The sequence below is a fragment of the Artibeus jamaicensis genome, unplaced genomic scaffold (assembly GCF_021234435.1).
Source record: "Artibeus jamaicensis isolate MK-2021 breed Jamaican fruit bat unplaced genomic scaffold, CSHL_Jam_final contig_64, whole genome shotgun sequence".
In the NCBI taxonomy this organism is placed as follows: domain Eukaryota; kingdom Metazoa; phylum Chordata; class Mammalia; order Chiroptera; family Phyllostomidae; genus Artibeus; species Artibeus jamaicensis.
Window position 1 is genome coordinate 14,679,627 of NW_026521911.1, and position 19,552 is coordinate 14,699,178.

The window sequence follows — 19,552 nt, forward strand, 5'->3', positions numbered from 1 at the left end:
GACAACACTGCTACACTGCTCTCAATGCATGCGATGCAACAAAAAAATGTAAAAATCCCTGCCATTGTGGAGATTACATTTGGGTGGGGTGATACAGTGATAAACATCATAAATACCTAATAGTAATAATGTAATAGTTAAAAATACATCCACAGTCAATTCTAATTAAAGGTAGCAGTAATAGCTAGCATTTATTGTATGTTTACTAACAACAGAAATGTGATTTACATAAATGATCACAAAGGTACAATTATCATCCCCATTTTAAAGTGAGGAAATTGAGACTTAGTGAGGCTAAGTAACCTGTGCAAATTGTACAGATTAATTAACTTAAGAAGTCAGAATTCAAAAGTGAGCTTTTTCATCCAGAGCCCACAGTCATTTACCAATGCTGAATACTCCCAACTAATAAACCATAGTCCTATACTAGCTCTCCTCCAGGTTTCTATATCAGGAGTATCCCATTCAACTCGATTAAACAAATAACAGATATTTATGTGTTGGTGCCAGTCTCTGAGTGACATGCTAGGATAAGAACAGTGAACTAGATGACCTCTACCCTCAAGTAGTCTATTATCTATTGTATAAGAAAAGCCCTCTGTCAGAGAGAGATGAGAGGGCGAGATCGGAAAAGGAAGAACAAAGGAAGAAAATTAATTAATTAATTAATTAATTAGAAAGTTGGTCTTTTTTAGACCAATCATCTAGAATCATTTTTGCTCTGATTCTTAATTTTCTACACTTGATCTTAGCCAAAAGGCCAAGAAGCGATAATTCCTAATTTTCTAAGTGAATATTTGCAAGTTTATTCCACACTCTAAGTTTAGCCTTCCTCATTGGTAAAATGCCAATTATAATACATACCTCAAAAGGTTGCCATAAGAATGGAATGAATTAACCTGTGTAAAGCACCCAGTACAGTACCTTATAACAACCTGGTACTTAAGTTTTCCCTCCCTTTCTCCAGCATGTTAAAATTTACAAAAACCAATATGATATATAGTAAAATCATAGTTGCAGTCCAGGGTTTATAACAAAAAATTATAGGTATTTCAACTGAATAACAGAAATCAACAAAACCCTATCGCTTGTCACTCTATCCACTAGTAGTTGCTGAAGACAGAGTTTAATGAAAACTGGGTTTATATTTTCCAAACAAAAAAGCTCCAGAAATATACGATAAGACAAAGACATTTTATTCTTACTTGAGAATTTATGTTCAGTCTTATGAAGTTACATAAATTTTTTAAGTTAGGTATGTATTCAATAAGTCAACTTATTAAATAAATAAGTTGACTTATTGAATAAGTCTATCTTAGAATAACATGCTGAAAGTGGCATGTATCTAAGAACACACAGATGAACACACCTCTAAGAACAGTTTACACTTAAGTTGGAGCTCAAGGTTTTGTGATGATGAGTTTTAACTCAAGTTACCAAACTTTTTTGTAGCTTGTTAAGATCACACTGGCATTAGCACACATTGTAAGTGAAAATGATTCATAAGCCACAGCATTTCGTGAAAATAGATGAAAGCCAATGAGTCCCTTCCTTATAGGTAAGCCTGTGCATTCGGGTCTGACTAGACAGAGCATTTTCGTCAGAGCCAGCTCATGATGATCCTAAAACATTTCTTACATGGTTATAACACAAAAGCATTTTATTTTATTTTATTTTCCTAGTCATCCAGTCAATGAAAGAAAGGGTTATAATACTCTTCATATGACACATAACCCACAGGTAAACTTTCCTTTTCCCAAAATAAGTTTTAAATTTCTTTTCTGTTTTCTTTTCTTTTTTCTTCTTCTTTTCTTCTTCTTTTTCCCTTCCTTCCTTCCTTCCTTCCTTCCTTCCTTCCTTCCTTTTTCTTGGTTTTTTTTTTTCAGTTTCTGATGCAAAACAGTGATCTCCATTGACAAAACTCAGAGTGTCCATGACATTTCAGGAACACTGGGGAAAAAAGCTGCCCTGTGTGATCATTCAGGACTCTGAAGGCCTCTAGGCTTTGTATGGATGTCTTATGATCCCTTTCAGGGCACTAATCAGATAAAGGGCAAAGTCACGCATTACTTAGTAATCTACTTGTCCAGAGGTCTCCATAGCAGAGTAAGGCGGCCCTCAAAGAGAAAGATTTTACATTTGAAATATGTGCCAAAGGGACATTTTCAATACTATGCAAAAAAGCAATATATAGAGGTTGAACACATTCATAGGAATTCAAAAAGAAAATGTGCATGTATGTTTGAGTTTGTGAGAATATGTGCATCGAGTAAGAAACAAGGAGAGTAAGTGTATTTCTAGAAAGAAAAGACCTTTGTTTGTTGAGGTCACTGGGCCAACAGACTTGGAAAGTTTGTATCTTTGGTGTTCCAGGGAGAGGCCACATTCGGACCCGGGCATGTCTAGCACTCACATTTTATTCTTCCTATCCTGTCAGCTGACAGCCCTATCTGCTGTTTCTTATTAAAATAATGAGAACCATGTGATTTTTAGTGAATGCCTACATATGGGCAAACTAGAGACCTGATGTATTTATCATAGGTAATTTACTATTAATAAAAAGGACATAAACCATAGTTCAAAAATCACCCCTGAGGCTAGATCACTCATTTAACACATATTTATTGAATAGCGAATATGGTCTCGGTCCTGTGTTTTGTGCTGCAAATGCATAGTCCTTTGTCCTTCGGAAACTTCTAAGCTAAGAAGTGCCACACTGGATGCATGCCCTGGAAACAATCCCATGTGGATGCCTGCTTCCTCCTAGTCTCTGAACACACAGCCCTGTGGATGTGGCTCATAATTCAGCTCCCAGTTTCAAGGGGTATTAAGTGGCAATCGACTGAATCATAATAAAATACAATGGCTGCAGACACAATCTGGATAACATCACTGCAGAAGGTACTAACTTGCCCTGACCAGCATGGCTCAGTTGGTTGAGAGTCAACCTGCAAAGCAAAGGGTTGCCTGTTCAATTCCTGGTCAGGACACATGCCTGGGTTGCAGTCATGGTCCCCAGCTGGGATGCGTACAAGAGGCAACTGATTAATGGATGTTTCTCTCCCTCTCTTTACCTCTCCCTTTTCCTCTCTCTAAAAATAAATAAAATACAATCTTTTTAAAAAATGAAGTCACTAACTTAATGGGTCGGAAAACATGGGTCTTAATTTGAATCACTAGTCAGCCTTAGACAAATACTTTTCTCTCCCTGAGACCCAGTTTTCTTTTCTGTAAAGTGAAGTTGTTCTGACATATCTCTAAGGCTCCTTTCTGCTTTTATGCCTTCTAGCCCTATGATATCACCATTAAATCAACACTTGGCTCTCTGTCTCAATTGCCTGGAATCAATCCATTTGGTGTTATGGACTTGGTTAAAAACATACACAAGCGCCCTGGCTGGTGCGGCTCAGTGGATTGAGCGAGGGCCTGCGAACCAGAGTATCACGGTTCAATTCCCAGTCAGGGCACATGCCTGGGTTGTGGGCCGGGTCCCCACTGGGGGACACATGAGAGGCAACCACACATTGATGTTTCTTTCCCACTCTTTCTCCTTCCCTTCCCCTCTCTCTAAAAATAAATAAATAAAATATTTTAAATAAAAAATAAATAAAAATAAATATACACAAGCAGCAAAGCCATAATGCATATTTAATGATATATTCACTTGGCATTTAGTACTATAAAGATGCTCTCAGTATACATAACCAAGCAGTGAATCCTCTCAACAGGCATAAACACAAGAGGAAGTATGTTCAGTTTTCTATTAACCAACTAGTTTTGTAACCTCAGATTTGTCACTTTACCATTCTGAGCCTCAGTTTCCTCATTGATAAAATAGGAAAACTGGATTGGATACCCTAAACTAAATTCCTCATTGCCTCTGGCAACCCCCTCTAATCGACCTTCCCAATGGGCAGGCATCCACATCTCCACCTTGTATTCCTCCTGTGTCCCCCACTCTGGTTCACAACATCACCACCCACACTGCCACCCACAGTGGTACCTTCAAGTCATCTTCAGACTCCTTCACTGCCGTACCTAATGGGTCTTCGACATCCTACCAACACTTCTATTTCAGACATGGCTCTTGATCTGTCCCCTCCTCTCCATCTGAATTGCCAAAGCTCCATCCAGGCCCTCACTGCTTTTCCTCTGGACCCTGACAGCTCCCTAATGGGGGCTCTTGGCATCTCAGTTCTCACCACCCCCACTCTCCCTTAGTACAATATCAATACAGATGCAGGTTGCAGACAGTTGCCATGCTGGCAGCAGAGGAACTCACCTAATGGTGTATCTCTGAAGGAAGTGAAATCACTCCCTTGAAGAAATATCTGCACACCCATGTTCACTGCAGCATTACTGACAACAGCAAAGACATGGAAACAACCTAAGCATCCATCAACAGATGAATGAAGAAAATGTGATGTGTACATACACACATACATGCATGCACACACCAGATTATTACTCAGCCATAAAAAAAGAAGAAAATCTTGCTTTTTGTGACAATATGGGCAAAGGCTATGAGAGCACGCTAGGAAAATAAGTCAGGCAGAATACTGTATGATCTCTTATATGTGGAACCTAAAAAAGCCAAACTCATAGAAACAGAGACTAGAATGATGGTTGCCAGGTGCTAGGGGTGGCGAAACAGAGATGTTGGTCAAAGGGCACAAACTTCCAGTTATAAGATGAATGAGTTCTGGAGTTCTAGTGTACAGCATGGTGACTATGGTTAACAATAGTCTTAAGTTCCTAAGAGAGTATATCTTAAATGTTCTCATCATATACCAAAAACTGACAATTATGTGAGATGATGGAGGTTAACCCTATTGTGGTCATCATTTTGCAGTATGTAAGTATATCAAACCATCACACTGAAGGCTCTAAATTCATACAATATTATTTGTCAATTATATGTCAGTAGAGCTGGGAAAAAAAGAAATCACGTGAGATATTTGATACGTTCTTCAAAGAATCTCATTGTGTTGACTTTGTATGGGGCCCAAATCTTTTGGGTTTTTTTAAGCACTTTCTAGGTGAAGTCTTAGAACTGTATTTGTATCCAAATCTACTTTCAAAATGTAAATATTGTCATTATGCTCTGCTGTTATAGCCCTTCAATGACTCTCACATGCTTAAGAAACAGACTCCATACTGACACTACACATGAGGGGTCTTTGGCTCCAAACACCTTTCCAAACTCTTCCCCTGCCACTTCCAGTAAAGGGCGCAGGGCTGAACCACAAATGGACTAGTTTGGGTCCCAAAAACACATCCTGCATTACTCCCTGGATTTCCTGGGTTTTGCAGCTTTGTTCCCACAGCCTAAATTCCCTCCTCATTTCTCCTCTCCCTCTGTTCAGTCGAATTCTATGCATCCTCTGATTGAGCTCTGAAATGTCACACATTTCTGCAACCATCTCTATTCTGCCAGTTGGAACTGGTGATTCCCTTTATCACAAGCCCACAGCATTTTCCTTCTCCTATACCATTCACACTTATCATGCTGTGTATTCATGCTCTGGTTCCAAGTCTCCAGCACTGTAAAAAAAAACCTGAAGAGAAGGTTAATCATGTTTTAATGTTGTAAATCCAAGGTCTATTTCTCCACCTTTCAGATATAGTAAGAGCTCAAGATACTATGGTAGGAATAAACAGAAACTAAGATTCCTTCTTCCTCTAACATACAACATTCATCATGTATTCATGAACTAGTGGCGCATATAAATGCACTTACTCTACATTCTACTTGAATTGCCAGTAAATAATCAATAGATGGTCAATGATGGATAAAATTAACATTATTCTTACTGGGTTGTGTGCACATCTCTTGCAACAAATTTCAGACTGGAATGTCATGCTTTCATAATCATTCTCATCTTAAGAAATAATTCCTTGGAATCAATTTACTCTGTTCCAAAGAATGCATGTTTTGGGGGTCGACATAATCAGTAAAACTAAAAGTGCCACAGAGATGTGGAGTAATAGTATAAGCAGGAAGATAAAGCCAACGGTAAATATGGACCCTGCACAAGAAACTGGGCAGGGGCGGGGGGAGGACAAACTATACAATTGATAAGATGATCAAATTGGCTTATAATGGCTTAAACTGGTTTTGAAGGCTCAGGGAGCCCCACAGACAAGGCTCAGAGTCAGCCTAACATCCTGGCGAGTGAGGTTTTCCATTTTTAAGAGCCCATCTGACTCTCTGGCAATGGCTCTGCAACTCTCATTTTCCTTCTTCACTCCTTGGCTCCACCAATTCACTGACAGAAAAATGCCAATCAATCACCTAGGGGTATATTTTGAAATTAACCTTGTGTAATCTATTCCCTACAAAATTACTCACCTCTCTCTAGTCAGAGCCAAGTTTCTGCAGCCCCTATGACAAACACTGCACTCTGTATACAGTAAGGGTTCATTGATGTCTTCCTTCCTGAGTAAAGAAATAACCTGTAATTCTTTGCCCCCTCCCAATGGATACCTGCAGACCGAACAGGTCTCTAAAAGTCATTCTCTGTTGAGTCTCTTACATTCATCACTTTCTTTCCACTTCCACTGAAATCACTTCAGTTAGGACTGCCTCATCTCAGGTCACCTCATCCATTCATTTCACAAAACAAGTTTTGAATGCTTATTATTTTCCAAGCACCATTCTAGGAACTAGAAAAAAAATGGAGAATCCTTGCCCTTATAAATCTAGTGAAAAGAGGTAACAGTAAACAAAAAAACTAAGTAAGATGTAAATAACACCACATTCTCTGGTGAAAAGTGCTATGGAGAGAAATTAAGCAGGAAAGGCAAAAGGGGTATGTGGGCAAGGAGGGCAGTTAAAGAGCATGGATAGTGATGACCCACTGACAAGGAATCCTTTAAGTAAAAACCAAAAACTGGAAGAGGAGCAAGCCGTATAGATATTTAGGAGGAGAGGATTTTAGACAGAGAAGAGAGCAAGTATGAAGATACAGAGGCACCAATGAGTCTGGTGAGTGTTTGGAGAACAGCAAGGAGACTGTCTAGGGGATGTGCAGTAAGACAGATCACAGGGACCAGACTGGAGACAGTTTGGGACCATTACACAGAAGCAGCCTTTTATTCTGGACAAGAGAGGAAAGTGCTGAAGGATTGTGAGCAGATGAGAAACATGAACTGACAGAAGTAAATAGTTGACAATCAGGGCTACCTGAATGACTTAGAGGAGCCAGGGTTAGAACTGGGAAGACAGTAATCCAAGCAAGAGATAATGGTTTGGGCCAAAGTGGTAGTGGTGAAGGTGGGTGAAGGTTGGTTGTTTCTAGATATATTTGGAGATAGAGACATCAGACGGGATGTAGATTATAATAGGATTTGAGCATGATTTCCCAGACTGGTGGTATGAATTATTGAAGTTATAGAGTTGCCATCTGCTGAGATGGAGAAGATTTAGGGGGGGTGAAGGTTTTATGGAAGTAGAGTGGGATTCTGACATGTCCAGTTTGACATATCTGTTTGGCAGATATGTTGGGTAGGTGGTTGTGTATGTGAGGCTGAAGTTCTGGTGGTGGTCAAGGCGGAAATTTTACTTGTACTTTAATTTCTATACATGCCACTTTTGCCTTTTACAGCCCCATTCTTGCCCTATCATTTTCCTAATTAAACACTTTCAGAGATCCACTACTATCTACAGCAGATGCCAAAAACTGAAGATTGGGCTGCTAACATGTAATGTGACTCACACGAGATTTAAAGCAACTTGAGAACTATTTCCCAAAAGTTATAAATTGGAAGATGTCTCATAAAACAGCTATTGCAACATCTTGAAAACTCAGAACACTCAGAAGTACAAGGTCCACATCAAATGGCTACTATTTAGGTATTAGTCCCTTTGATCTGACCAGTACCAAACACCCAATTTTAAAGAAAATAAATTTTGCTGAGATGCTATGTCTTTTGTCTCATTATATACCACAATAACACTGCCTTAAATTTGTGCATTTATATCAACTTTATAAAAATAAGTCTAACAGAAATATTTAGAGCTCAATGAAATTCATATAATTTTAAAAGAAATTGTTGCTATCGGTTCATTTTTCTTATTGTATCTCATAAATCCCCTGAAACCTAGAATCCCACATTTGTTTCTTTGCATCAAAACACTATTTAACACCTTGGCCTTGTTCCAGTACAGCCATGTAGCTGTACATGGAATTTTGTGGAGGAACAAAATGCGAGCCAGGATTATGGGGAAGTTTTGTTCTTATTTCCTAGGGAAACAAGGAGCAGTAGCTTGAGTGATCCAACATGAAGAACAGAAGCTTCTGAAAGATGAGCAAGTAAGTTTTTGCCGAGTACAGAAAGAGTTCATTTATTGTACCTTCTGGGATTTTACGGGATTTTCAAGGTTACACATCTTGACCTATAAAGTAAAGGATAATCCTCGGACTGAGATCAGGGTCCGCCCAAAACTATGCCTTGTTAGGCTCCACTAAATGCTTGCTTTCATGCCCGCTCATTCCATGGTACCCCCACTCCACCGCAACATTCTCTCTCTCATTCACTGCCTAACTAAATTCTAGCTATTCTTCAAGGTTGGACCAAGGCCCCTACCTTCTGGGGGCTGTTCCTGACTACTGACCCTGCACTCAAGTCCTTCCTCCTCTGTACTCACTCAGCTCTGACACTGGGTCACTTGCTTGCTCTGCCTTATACTCCTTGTTGAGGGCTGCAGACCTCTGCAGCTTGTGTCACGAATTATACAGCAGACTCCTTGAGCCCACGTTGAATTACTCAGCTACTGTACCCTTATGTTTCCATAGCACACACACTCCGAGTGGCTCTTAGTCTATGCTTATGAGGGACTTGTGAAATAGAATGGAACTGGTGATACAAGTACTCTTTACATAATGAAGTAACAATTAATACTGATTCATTATTTGTGAGAGGGAACCCCAGCTGGGAAAGAAGTGGATTGAACAAAGCAAGATCTCTGATTCGACTCATTTACTTTCTATGCCTTCCTTGTTCATTCTTAAGATCCACTCTGAAAGAGAGGCTTCATTCTGTCTTATCTCCTGGCTGACAAGGAATCAAGCACACTTCCTGAATATGTTGTCCATCTTTCTCTCTTTCTCTCTCCCCACCCCCATCTCTCTCTCCTCTTTCTCCCTCCCTCCCACCTTGTTACCCTTTCATTTTTTCCTTTCCCTTCTTTTATTTCTTTCAAAAAAAACCCCAAAAAGATCCACTCTGAAAAAAAATATCTGTCCCCAATTCAGAGTCACCCAAGCTCTTTACGCGATCTCTTTAGTTCTCTTATGAACGATGACTCTCATTTCATATCATATAGGCAAATCTTACCTCTGTTCAATAAGAAGATAAAGTAAAATAAGTATATTGAATTAAGATAATGTGTGCAAGAGAATAAGATGACATAAAAAGTAACAATTAGTTTCTTAGGTGTCCCTAAATAATAGCAGTATAGAAAAGAAGGGTGAATAGATTATAGTGATCTAGGTTTTAAATTAAATTTCAAAAATACAGGGTGGGGCAAAAGTAGGTTTACAGTTGCTTGTATGGAAATATTATAATTAATAAACAATTATACAAGAATAAACTCTGTGTTTTGCATACTCACAACTGTAACCTACTTTTGCCCCACCCTGTATTTTCAATAAATTCTGAATTTATATTTAAATGTAAGGCAGTGTGTGTTTGTGTATATGTGTGTGAAAATAAGCATCCCAGTATCCTGGAGGTACTTGTCAGAATTTATTTTGACCGGGGTTTGACATTACTCAGGTTAAGTGAAATAACTCACTTGGACAGAGGAACAAGAACATATAATAATGCAATAATATAATATCCAATAATGGATGGGGGAGGGGATTGAAACCAAGGCACAAAGAGAGGTTCACCTGAATCAAGATAGAACAATCAGCATCTTGTGTTTTTAATTAAACTAATTACAACCTAAACAAATACACACCAAACTACCTAAAAATAGCTCAACTGAATTGTAAGCACAAAGGTATGGAAAAGAAAAGCTATCTTTGAGTTACTTAGCATCTGAGACATCACCTCTAAGTAACCATTAAAAATACTGCCATTGTAACTCACAAGAGACCCTGGCCTGTAAGGGTTTTACTCAAAGAATTTCTAGATTCCTTTAGAGCAATAATTCCAAAAATGTGCACCAAGGTACTCAGGGGTGCTGGGTGCCTCAGTGAACTCACAGGTGAACAACAGGATATTACAACATTTCAAGGCAAACACAGTGATGCTTAAGATCAAACAGAAACCTCAGGACTAGCTTGAGGTAATTCACGATTTTAACATAGATCAAGCTACATTCCTTTTAACATGATCATATTGTCTTGAAACTAGGGTTTTCACAGTTTGTGTAATAAAAAGCCAGAGTGATGTGAAAATAAATGTAAAACAGGAAATGAGAGTGGCGGTGTTTAGATTAAAGTATTGTTTTCTTTAAATTAAAAACAAACCCACATGCCACGCTACCCGTATAAGATAATTTGTATTCCAATATCACCGAGCATCGTAGCTATTCTCGTCTTTAGTACTCAGCTAGAGCCCTGCCTCCCTCAGTCACTATGGATTTCCTGCCTAAAGGTAGTATTTCAGATAGTCGTTATCACCAGACCAGCTACAGGTCTGCAGCAGCGATGCAGGGGAGGAACAGAGCTGATTCAATTCTTAGCTCTACCCAAAAGTGTAAAGGTTCAAAAACATAATAAATTACCGCTTTAAAATAAATAATGTGTATCTTCTAAATGCTACTTAAACAAATTCATCACGTGTGAAAAGTATTGCACTGTTATATCACCCATTAGAATAGAGTAGTTAGAAAATAGGATTTATAAATAGACAAGTCTCAGTCTATATTCTGGCATTACCCCTTACTAAGTGTGACTTTGAAAAGTCTTTTGCAGTTTTTTTTTGCTTGTTTATGTATTTTCTAGTCTGTCTAAGGACAGATTTTTGTCTCTATGATAAGCCCCTTGTGTATATTTTGTCTCTATGATAAGCTCATTTGTCTCTATGATAAGCAATAAGTGAAGCGATATAAGAAATGCAGAGCGCCATGCCTGACACTCCATAAGTGGTGGCTACAAATGCCATTATATTGCAGGGAGAACAATCCCCCTCACAAGTAATTTAAATTAATTTGTTCTAAACTTCACCATATAAGCGAGATTGAAATGTGACCGAATCCCTCATGCAATAGGTAATTCCTTTGTTGACATTAAACTGAGGAGCTAATGTAGACATATTCAAAAAGCAAAGCTGGGCTTCTGAGTGACACAAGAAGCTAGTTTTTCATCCCTTGTCCGTCTTGAGAGAGCAGATTTACACATGGCTGGTGAAGAACAAAGGTTAAATAATGTATCAGAATAACACAGACTGCAAAAAGTAAAGACCCAGAGCTGCGAGTAATGATTCTGATTTTCCATAGACGTTTGAAACAATTGACTATCCTCTTCCTAAACTAAACTCTCTCACTTGGTTTTGAGAACCTGCCCTTGGTCTCCTCCCACATGGTCTTTTCTCCTTCTCTTCTTTGCTGACTCCATGGTCATTTCATTAAATTATGTAACAGACAGCACATGGTGAAGTCTGCTAAAAATCATGAAGGATAATATTTGGAGAAGTACAGAATTACTCTAGTATATTGATTGCTAAAGGGAGAAGAGCTAGAAGGAAATTTTAAAAGAAAGTTGCATGTGTCTCAAGGGAGGAAGAAGCACCAGTGGAATGAGAAAATTAGGGAAGTCTCTGTAGAGGAGTTGCCCTCTCTTAAACATAAGGTAGGATTTAGATGTGTGGAAATAAAGGGAAGGGCACGTCTGTGAGCCAGCAAGAAGAGCAAGAGCAAAGGCACAGAGGCAATAAACGGGGGGTGTGACTAAGGAACAGCAAGGAGTTCAAATAGCCAAATTGTAAGCCTCATAATGGAGGGTGGGGGGAAGTTAAATAGAAATGTTATTTGAAGATTGACTGTGGATGACCCTGTGTGCCCTCAGTGCCATGCCATCATCCTCTCTTCTTCACTGTATTAACACCCGTGATGCTGGGTGCCTGTTGGGAACCGCTCTGCCTGGTTTCAGGAATTGTAACTACCCCTCATGGCTAAGGATGAGTGAGCGACCTCTGGAATGTGAGCCACTTAGGAGACAAAGCTTGTCTCTGGTAGCAAAAGCTGCCTCTGCTTCTTCCCCCTGCCCCCAAAGCATGGTCGATAGTCCATGACGGATAAGACTCCTCAGAGAGAGGGGCAACCTAAGCCAGACACAATAACTTGGGAGGCCATCATGGAAGGACTCGGGGAACTGCCACAAAGAGGAAGTGATGGACCCTCGCCCCCCAGCTATTCTGACATAGCCTGAGTCCCCATTTCTGTCTGAGAGAAGCACTTCCTGGCTCTAATCCACTTAAGCCTGAAAACCTGTGATGGGGAAGGCAGTGCAGCTCCTTGCCTTGCTAGAGGGGTATCTGGGGTAATCAGGCATAAGAAAGAATTCCTAAAAGTCCTGTGAAACCTGCTTTGCAAAGAGTGCTTTCATTCATATGTTAAGAGTCTGAGCAGGAAATGAGTATGTCTCCCAAAGTTTCTGCAACCCCCTTTCCTGACAGACTGTGACTCAGACTAAGCCCTCAGATTTCTTTGAAATATTATCTACTGTTTGACCCTTGCCGCCCTGTATTCCTGTGTATTACAACCCAATAAAAGCCCCTGGAGGAAGGGACTCCTGGCCTTTTTCCTCTGAGAAACTGGCCACCTCTCCTCCCCAAGCAGATTATGTCTTGGCAGTGTTACTTTCACCCATGGCAGATGGGGGGGACTTGTGGGCAAAGTCACCCCCACAGGTGCCTACCAAATTCAATGATTTCCGTGCCCCAGTACTTAAAACACCAAAACATCTGGGGTTAAAAAAGTAGTTTTTAATTATTCAAATCTCATCATTAACGCACAAGAGGGGACTTCATTCTCATTCCAGCTCTACCCCTAACTTTCTCTGGGCCTGAGAAAAAAAGGTGACCACCCCCCGCCTTTCAAATCATAGGTTCTCATCTGTAAAACAAAGGGTTTGGTCTGATGAGTCCTCCAAGTCTTAATTCTGTGAAAATGATCATTCAGGAAGGTATTATTACTTAGTCTACTGGATCCAAAGATCATAGAGAAAATAGTTTTGTCATTTGACCACCAAAAAATCATGTTTCACTCCAAATTATGAAGACTTTGTTAAATAAAGAAGAACAGTTAGTAAGAATGGTCTTTAAGGTCAATCACTTTTGTGGCTAAGTGCCACCTTCAAAAAGTGCCTATGATATTTATTTATTCTAAAATATATCTATTTTTATGTTAATGTTCATGAAATCATGAAGTCTTTCAAGCAAGAACAAAATTAAGTTTATTAACTTCATTTCATTGAAGAAATTTTTACATTGATGATATATCTTAGAGTTAAAGCAATGGTGAAATAGTTGAACAAATCTTTACCAAGAACCAAGTACTAGGCCAGTTCCTAGTTTCGTTTGCAAATTAGGTGACAGTTTGGAGGACTTTTAATCTGAGGCAAGCATGAGATTTAATGGGAGCAGAGAAACAGTGCCTTCCTTACTCACATGGGCTCAATACAGACTTCCTGAAAGAGGCAGGATTCTGAAGGCGCTGGGAATCCACTGAAGGATGCTAAGCCGGAGAACAGCTAATGGAGAAAGATGCCACACTGAGAAGTCTCACCTTTGTGGATTACATACTGATGAAAGCTAGAGGAAGGGATGGCTGTGAGGCATCTGCTACAGTAGGTCAGGTGAATTGTGAAGAAAACATAGCTACTGAAAGGAGGAATAAGAGTTATTTTCCAAGGTAGAAAAGGTAGCATTTGATTAATACCTGAGAGTGGGAAACTAAAGTGAGTGAGGAATGGAGGAAGTTAAAACCTGAGTTGTTTTCAAAGAGTAATTAGTGATCATATCGTTTTTTAAAACCAAATTCTCAAACAGCTAAAAAAGACTATTGGAACTTAATAAATCAATTGGGACTCCAGGCTAGTGTCACAGACATGACCCCATGAAGCTGAGGAAGCCACTTTTGCACACCAACCTAGAAGATGAGACTCCTCCCGGACACAAGAAACCTGACCCCCAACCCCTGCAATAGTGGGGGGAACCACTGTAACCCTCTGAGAATGTCCATCTGAGAACCAAAGGTGGTGGAAGAAATGAAAGTGTTCTCATTGGTTTGAAAGCTTACAGGATTCCCAAAGCTATTCACCAGGAAAGGGGGAGAAAGGGTTCTAAGCTTACCTACCACAAGAAAACCATACTCAGAAAGCTTGTTCAGGTGAGTGATGGCTGAAATGTCAACCCCAGAGACTACTCACCATGTTTTGCCATGTATAATGTGCAATTTTGGGGGGAAATATAAGGATACACATCATACATGGGTAGTGCTAATTCCATATCTATATGGAATTACCTACATTATCTATAAATGTTTTTAATTCTTTTATTTATGCTTATGCATTGAAAATTATTGCTCTCTAAGTTTAGAAAGCAATAACAACAATCCATATGCAAAATAATATCCTGGAATATGATAATAGGTTTTGTTCCTAAATATAAACAAATTTTAAAAAAACTGGATCAAAAAATTAAAATGAAAATTTTTTTCCCTGAAAGTTTGGGCCAAAACCATGGATGCACATATACACAGCAAAATATAGCAACACCCAACCACTTTTACTGAGCAACCACGAAGTACCAAGCACCACGTTCTACTTACTCTCGGCCCAGTTTTCTCACCTATAAAACTGGGAACAGTAACACCCAGTTTCCAACATGACAGTGGTAGCAAAAGTGCAAAACTTGGTACAGCAAATTGATAAATGTAAAGAATTAAGTCTGGCATACGCGTTCTCTCCTAAGTGGCCCCTTCCACCTCCCCATCACCCCCCTCACACACCGTGACCTCAGACTACGCCGGCTGACCCGCAGTCCTCGCCACGTCTCCGCACCTCCTCGCCACGTCTCCACACCTCCTCACGTGGCTGGGGTAAGCCCCATTTTTTACCTTCTGTTGGCACCTGATACTTTCCATTCACAGCACTTACCAAAATAGGAATTAAATAACCATCTCCACGATTTCTTTTAACATCTTTATGCCCCACTAGACCATCAGACTGCATAAGAGCAAAGACAGACCCATGTCATTCCTCTGCTTATCAAATGAATGACTACATCTTTTCAGGCAAGACCCGATACCTCTCAAATCCTCCAGTTTTAAAACTACTATTTTAATAAAATTCAGTGACACAAAAATAAGTAATTTAATTGCCACTTGGCTGCTCCTTAGAGTAACTGTGCTCCTGATGACAGGGCCACAGTGAGGCAGACTCCGGACTTCCTTTTGTCATGGCCAAGCCTCAAGGACTCCAGTCACATCTTACTTGCCAGCACCTCACAAACTCCTCCCTCAGTAGCTCTGTGACTTATGATCTGTCCTCTTGCTAATCTTCAGCCTGCCCATCGCTTCATCTCCACCACTTTAATTCTGCTCATCATGATGCTTATAATCTAAAGGCAATACGGAGCCATCAAAGTAATGTCCTGGGAAGATAAACCTGAGCTTGCTACATCTAGGAACTGGAGGGCGAGGAGACTGGATGGAGCCAGGTAGCTATGATGGCAGAACAGTTAAGTAATTAATAACGCTGGCCCGGGTCCAGGGCAGTGAGTGGCAGGGGAGGCATAATCACCATCTGACTTTGAAATTGATGGTGTATGCAGGTCTAATAAGGAGGAGAAAAGGTGGCAGAGGTTTCAAGTCTAGTGACCGGAAGAAAGATAGCATGGTTAACACAAATGAGAAAGTCCAGGGTGTGTGGAAAGATGTCTAGTTTAGCCTTACAAATCACATCCTTTACTTCTTATCATTAAGAGGGCTGATTATGGATATTGTCTGTCTGTATTCCTTTGTTGCTGTTCTTTTGTACCTTCCAATTGTGCTACATAAAGAATATATTACTTTAACAGAAAAAAATCCTGCTTTTTTATGCAACTTGCTATTGACATATTGATCTTGCAAGCTAAATGAGGTATCATAAAGGAGACATACAGCAGGAAGACAGAACTGAAGGTCTGAAGCTCAAGAGAAGTCAAGGTCATATGCACAGTTTTGGAGTTGTCAGCATAGAGTTTAAAGCCACGAGAATGCATGAGATATTCAGGAGAAGAAGAATTAAAGATCTGGGCCAGAGGATGAACTTCTGTCTCAGTTGTGCAGCCCTAAAATTACTCACAGGGAATAACTGGTGCCAGGTACACACAGGGAATATCACATTAGCTAGAGGCTTTGTCCTGCTTGCTCAGGTTTAACCTCTAAGACTGGATGGAAGTGGTGTGGCCAGAACCCTCTCTGCACCACCAGAGTATTTTGGAGTTACAGATATTGATACACTTTATCTACAACCGCAGTGATTTGCTGTTGTGCTATCATGTCCACCAAAATGTGAACTTCTTGAAGTCGGGAATCAAGTGTTGTTCAATTCTTTATCCTACTTCGTTTTCTCCTCACCCAGTACAGCACTTAACCCACACCAGGCTTTTAATAGACATATCTGCTGCAGAAACCAAGCACACCCGTAGGAGCCACTCCTCCCCATCCCCCCTTCTTCCCTCAAATGACTTAGCTTTCTTTGGTCAGTCTGCTGTGTGCTCCTCTGTCTGAACTGGTCCTCTAAAATCTAGATGAGGGGACATGTCCCACAGCCTTCTGTTCACACACCTGTGCCAGATGGGGGTTTTAATGATTTTCTGCACGAAGCCCTGTAATGCTTTCCACACAAATCCCTCACCCTACTTTGAAAGCTCACCCTTTTGCTCGGTGCATGTATTACTTACCTGTAAGCACATAGCATTTTAGTCCACATGATATTTAGAAAATCTACAATCACCCAGGCAGTAAATTGCTCAGCAGAGAACACTCCCAATTAGATATGCTTTTTTGTTTTTGCTTGACATGGTGGTTGTCAAATTTAGCTCTTTCTACATTTCTAGATCTATCATGCTGATATTTAGGATCCTTCTTCTAAAACTTCTTGGAGAATTGCAGTATTTGGAAATAGATACTGATGATACATTCAAGTACAAACCCATGTGGAGGAAGCACTTCGAAATGTCTAAAATAACACAGCAGCCTGACCGGATGAATCTCATAGCCACTGGCGTGCAGAGTCAGTGTCCCAGGGCTGCTGACCCTTGCTCCAGGCTGCCTCCCTCTTTCACTCTGCCTGTGGGATAGTTAATGTCCTCCAATGCTTCTTTGTCACAAGGCTTAGGCTGGGAAAGTTAGGACAGATGTGCCCTGCAGGAAAATATTTTTCTTGTAAGTTGGATCTTGTTTTAAATATTTAGAGGCATTGATTATTTAGTACAGCCTTGCAGTGAAACTTTCACATACTGAAGAAGCACTCTCTAAATTATCTGTCAACTTAATTTATATTCCACTCTCTGGGTTCAATCTAGCACTGGGTTTCTGCTGTTCTTGTTCTCCTTGGCCACTTGCTAGCTCTTGTGTCATGGAGCAAGTCCTTTACCTTTCTGACTTTTAATCTTCTCTAATATAAAGTAGATTTAAGACAACCTGCTCTGTCTATACCCTCAGCGATGCTGGAAAGACCAGGCTAGAAATTGTATGCAAAAGTAGTTGGTGATAACAGTTAAAACAACCAGCATAATAACTAACATTTATTCAGCCTTTATTATGTGTCAGGCTCGGCTTTCCATGAGTTAATTCATTTCATTCTTTTAATATCTCTAAGATGCAGATTTTGCTATTGCTTCCACTTTATAGACAGGAAACCAAGACGTAGAAGCTAAATAACTTGCACAAGATACTTGGAATAAGAAGCTGGAATAAGCAACCACATACTACCTGAACACAGTAGAATATATTAAAACTGACACAGACAAGAGATAGTGTAGTAAAAATATGATATCCCAGGAAAATCAAATCTGTAATTTAGAATATATTTAGGGTATGTCTAAAGTATTCCATTTTTAAGTTACGGGAAGTAGAGGAAACTGTTAGGGACCGGGGTGCTAAATGCAAGGGCCGAGATTTAAATTCCAGCACTACCACTTAAACAGCTATTTTACTAGGAAATTAAACCTGCGTGGACAACTGTGAGTATAAGTGCTTAAGAAATGTTAGTTACCATTACTCTGTCCCAATTCCTGCAGTTAGGTCCCAAAGCACATCAAAAGGAAAAAAAAAAGTCTCAAGTGGGACCACTTTTTTTAACTCTTTCTGATAAATTTATAAAAAGAATGAAACCTATAACCAAGAATCAAATCTCCACAAATATATTTTCATTCCACTTCCTTCCAGTGTCTGCTCAGGGGTACTGTATAATATCCAAAAGCCCATTAGAAATAGGAAGGAAAAGGCAAAGCTAACCCATCTACTGAAGAAGCAAGGCCTCTAGAGGGGAAGAGGGCACAGACCCTGTGGGCCACCGGTGCACCGAGCTCTCGCAGGCTTATGGCCATACAGTGTGGCTGGAGCCAGACAGAACTAGACCAGCTCCAGCTCTTCCACTTGTCACCTCGGTGGCTTTGGGAAAACGGACTCAATTTTTCTCACTCTATCAAGAACTTCTGAAACCACAGCTGGTCCAGCTCTTCCTAAGTGGAATCACTGGGACTAGGGTGATGGCTGTTTCCTATGGTGTTTATGAAACTTGTCATGTTGGTTTCAAGGCTAAGTTCACAAGCCCTGAAAGGTACTTTGTGGAGTCTTTCAAGATCAGACTGCCCAGTCTAAGTGGCTACAAGAGATCATGGGAATTTGTTGGACCAACAGAGCCCCACTTGGCAATGAACCAGAAGAATATCAGGAGTCTAACTGAGCAAAGTTTCCCTCTACAGCAGGTTAATCTGATATCCCACCACGGTAGAGCAGGTCTCCATCCCAACCACACCCCCAGCCCTCTCAGAGAGAGGCCTGCCAGCCTCTACTACCTGCTCTTCCCCGATACACAGGAGAGTGGAGCACAAATGACAGAGAGAAGCACTTCTATGTTTGAGTAGTCAGGCTGTGATTTGAAGGTTCTGTAAAGGTCACTTAGCTAACTGGAGTCTAGATGGGCAATTGATGCTGGATTTCATAACTTCACTCCTTGCAGGGCTACCTATGCAGCCCGAAACATGTTAGTACTGTGCTCCAGATATCCTTTCCCACATTGGCCCAACTTCCCCCAACCGGCTTTGCCTGCTGCCCAACTTCTAACTCGGCCTACACAGCCTTGGGGCTGGAGGCTGCCAAAGGCAGGTTACCATAGAGCATCAGAGCACTGGGACAAAGAAGCTCCCTTACTGAGATATTGCACACCTTATCTGTAGAGCTCAGATTTCTCATCTCCCCGAGCTTCTGTGACTATAGTATCTGTGGCAATCTTAGTGCAGAATCATAGCTCAAGGAGGCATTTTGAAACTTTGAGGTTACACTGCTCATGACAGTATGTTGAAATATGGGTAAAACTGAAAAATG

The 19,552-nt window shown here is 40.3% G+C and overlaps 1 protein-coding gene across 1 annotated transcript in view; it reads right to left on the reverse strand.

Moving 5' to 3' along the window:
* RAB38 (RAB38, member RAS oncogene family) overlaps positions 1–19,552 on the reverse strand; it is a 124,022-nt gene that overhangs the window by 26,782 nt on the left and 77,688 nt on the right. The gene's annotated exons all lie outside the window — the stretch shown is intronic.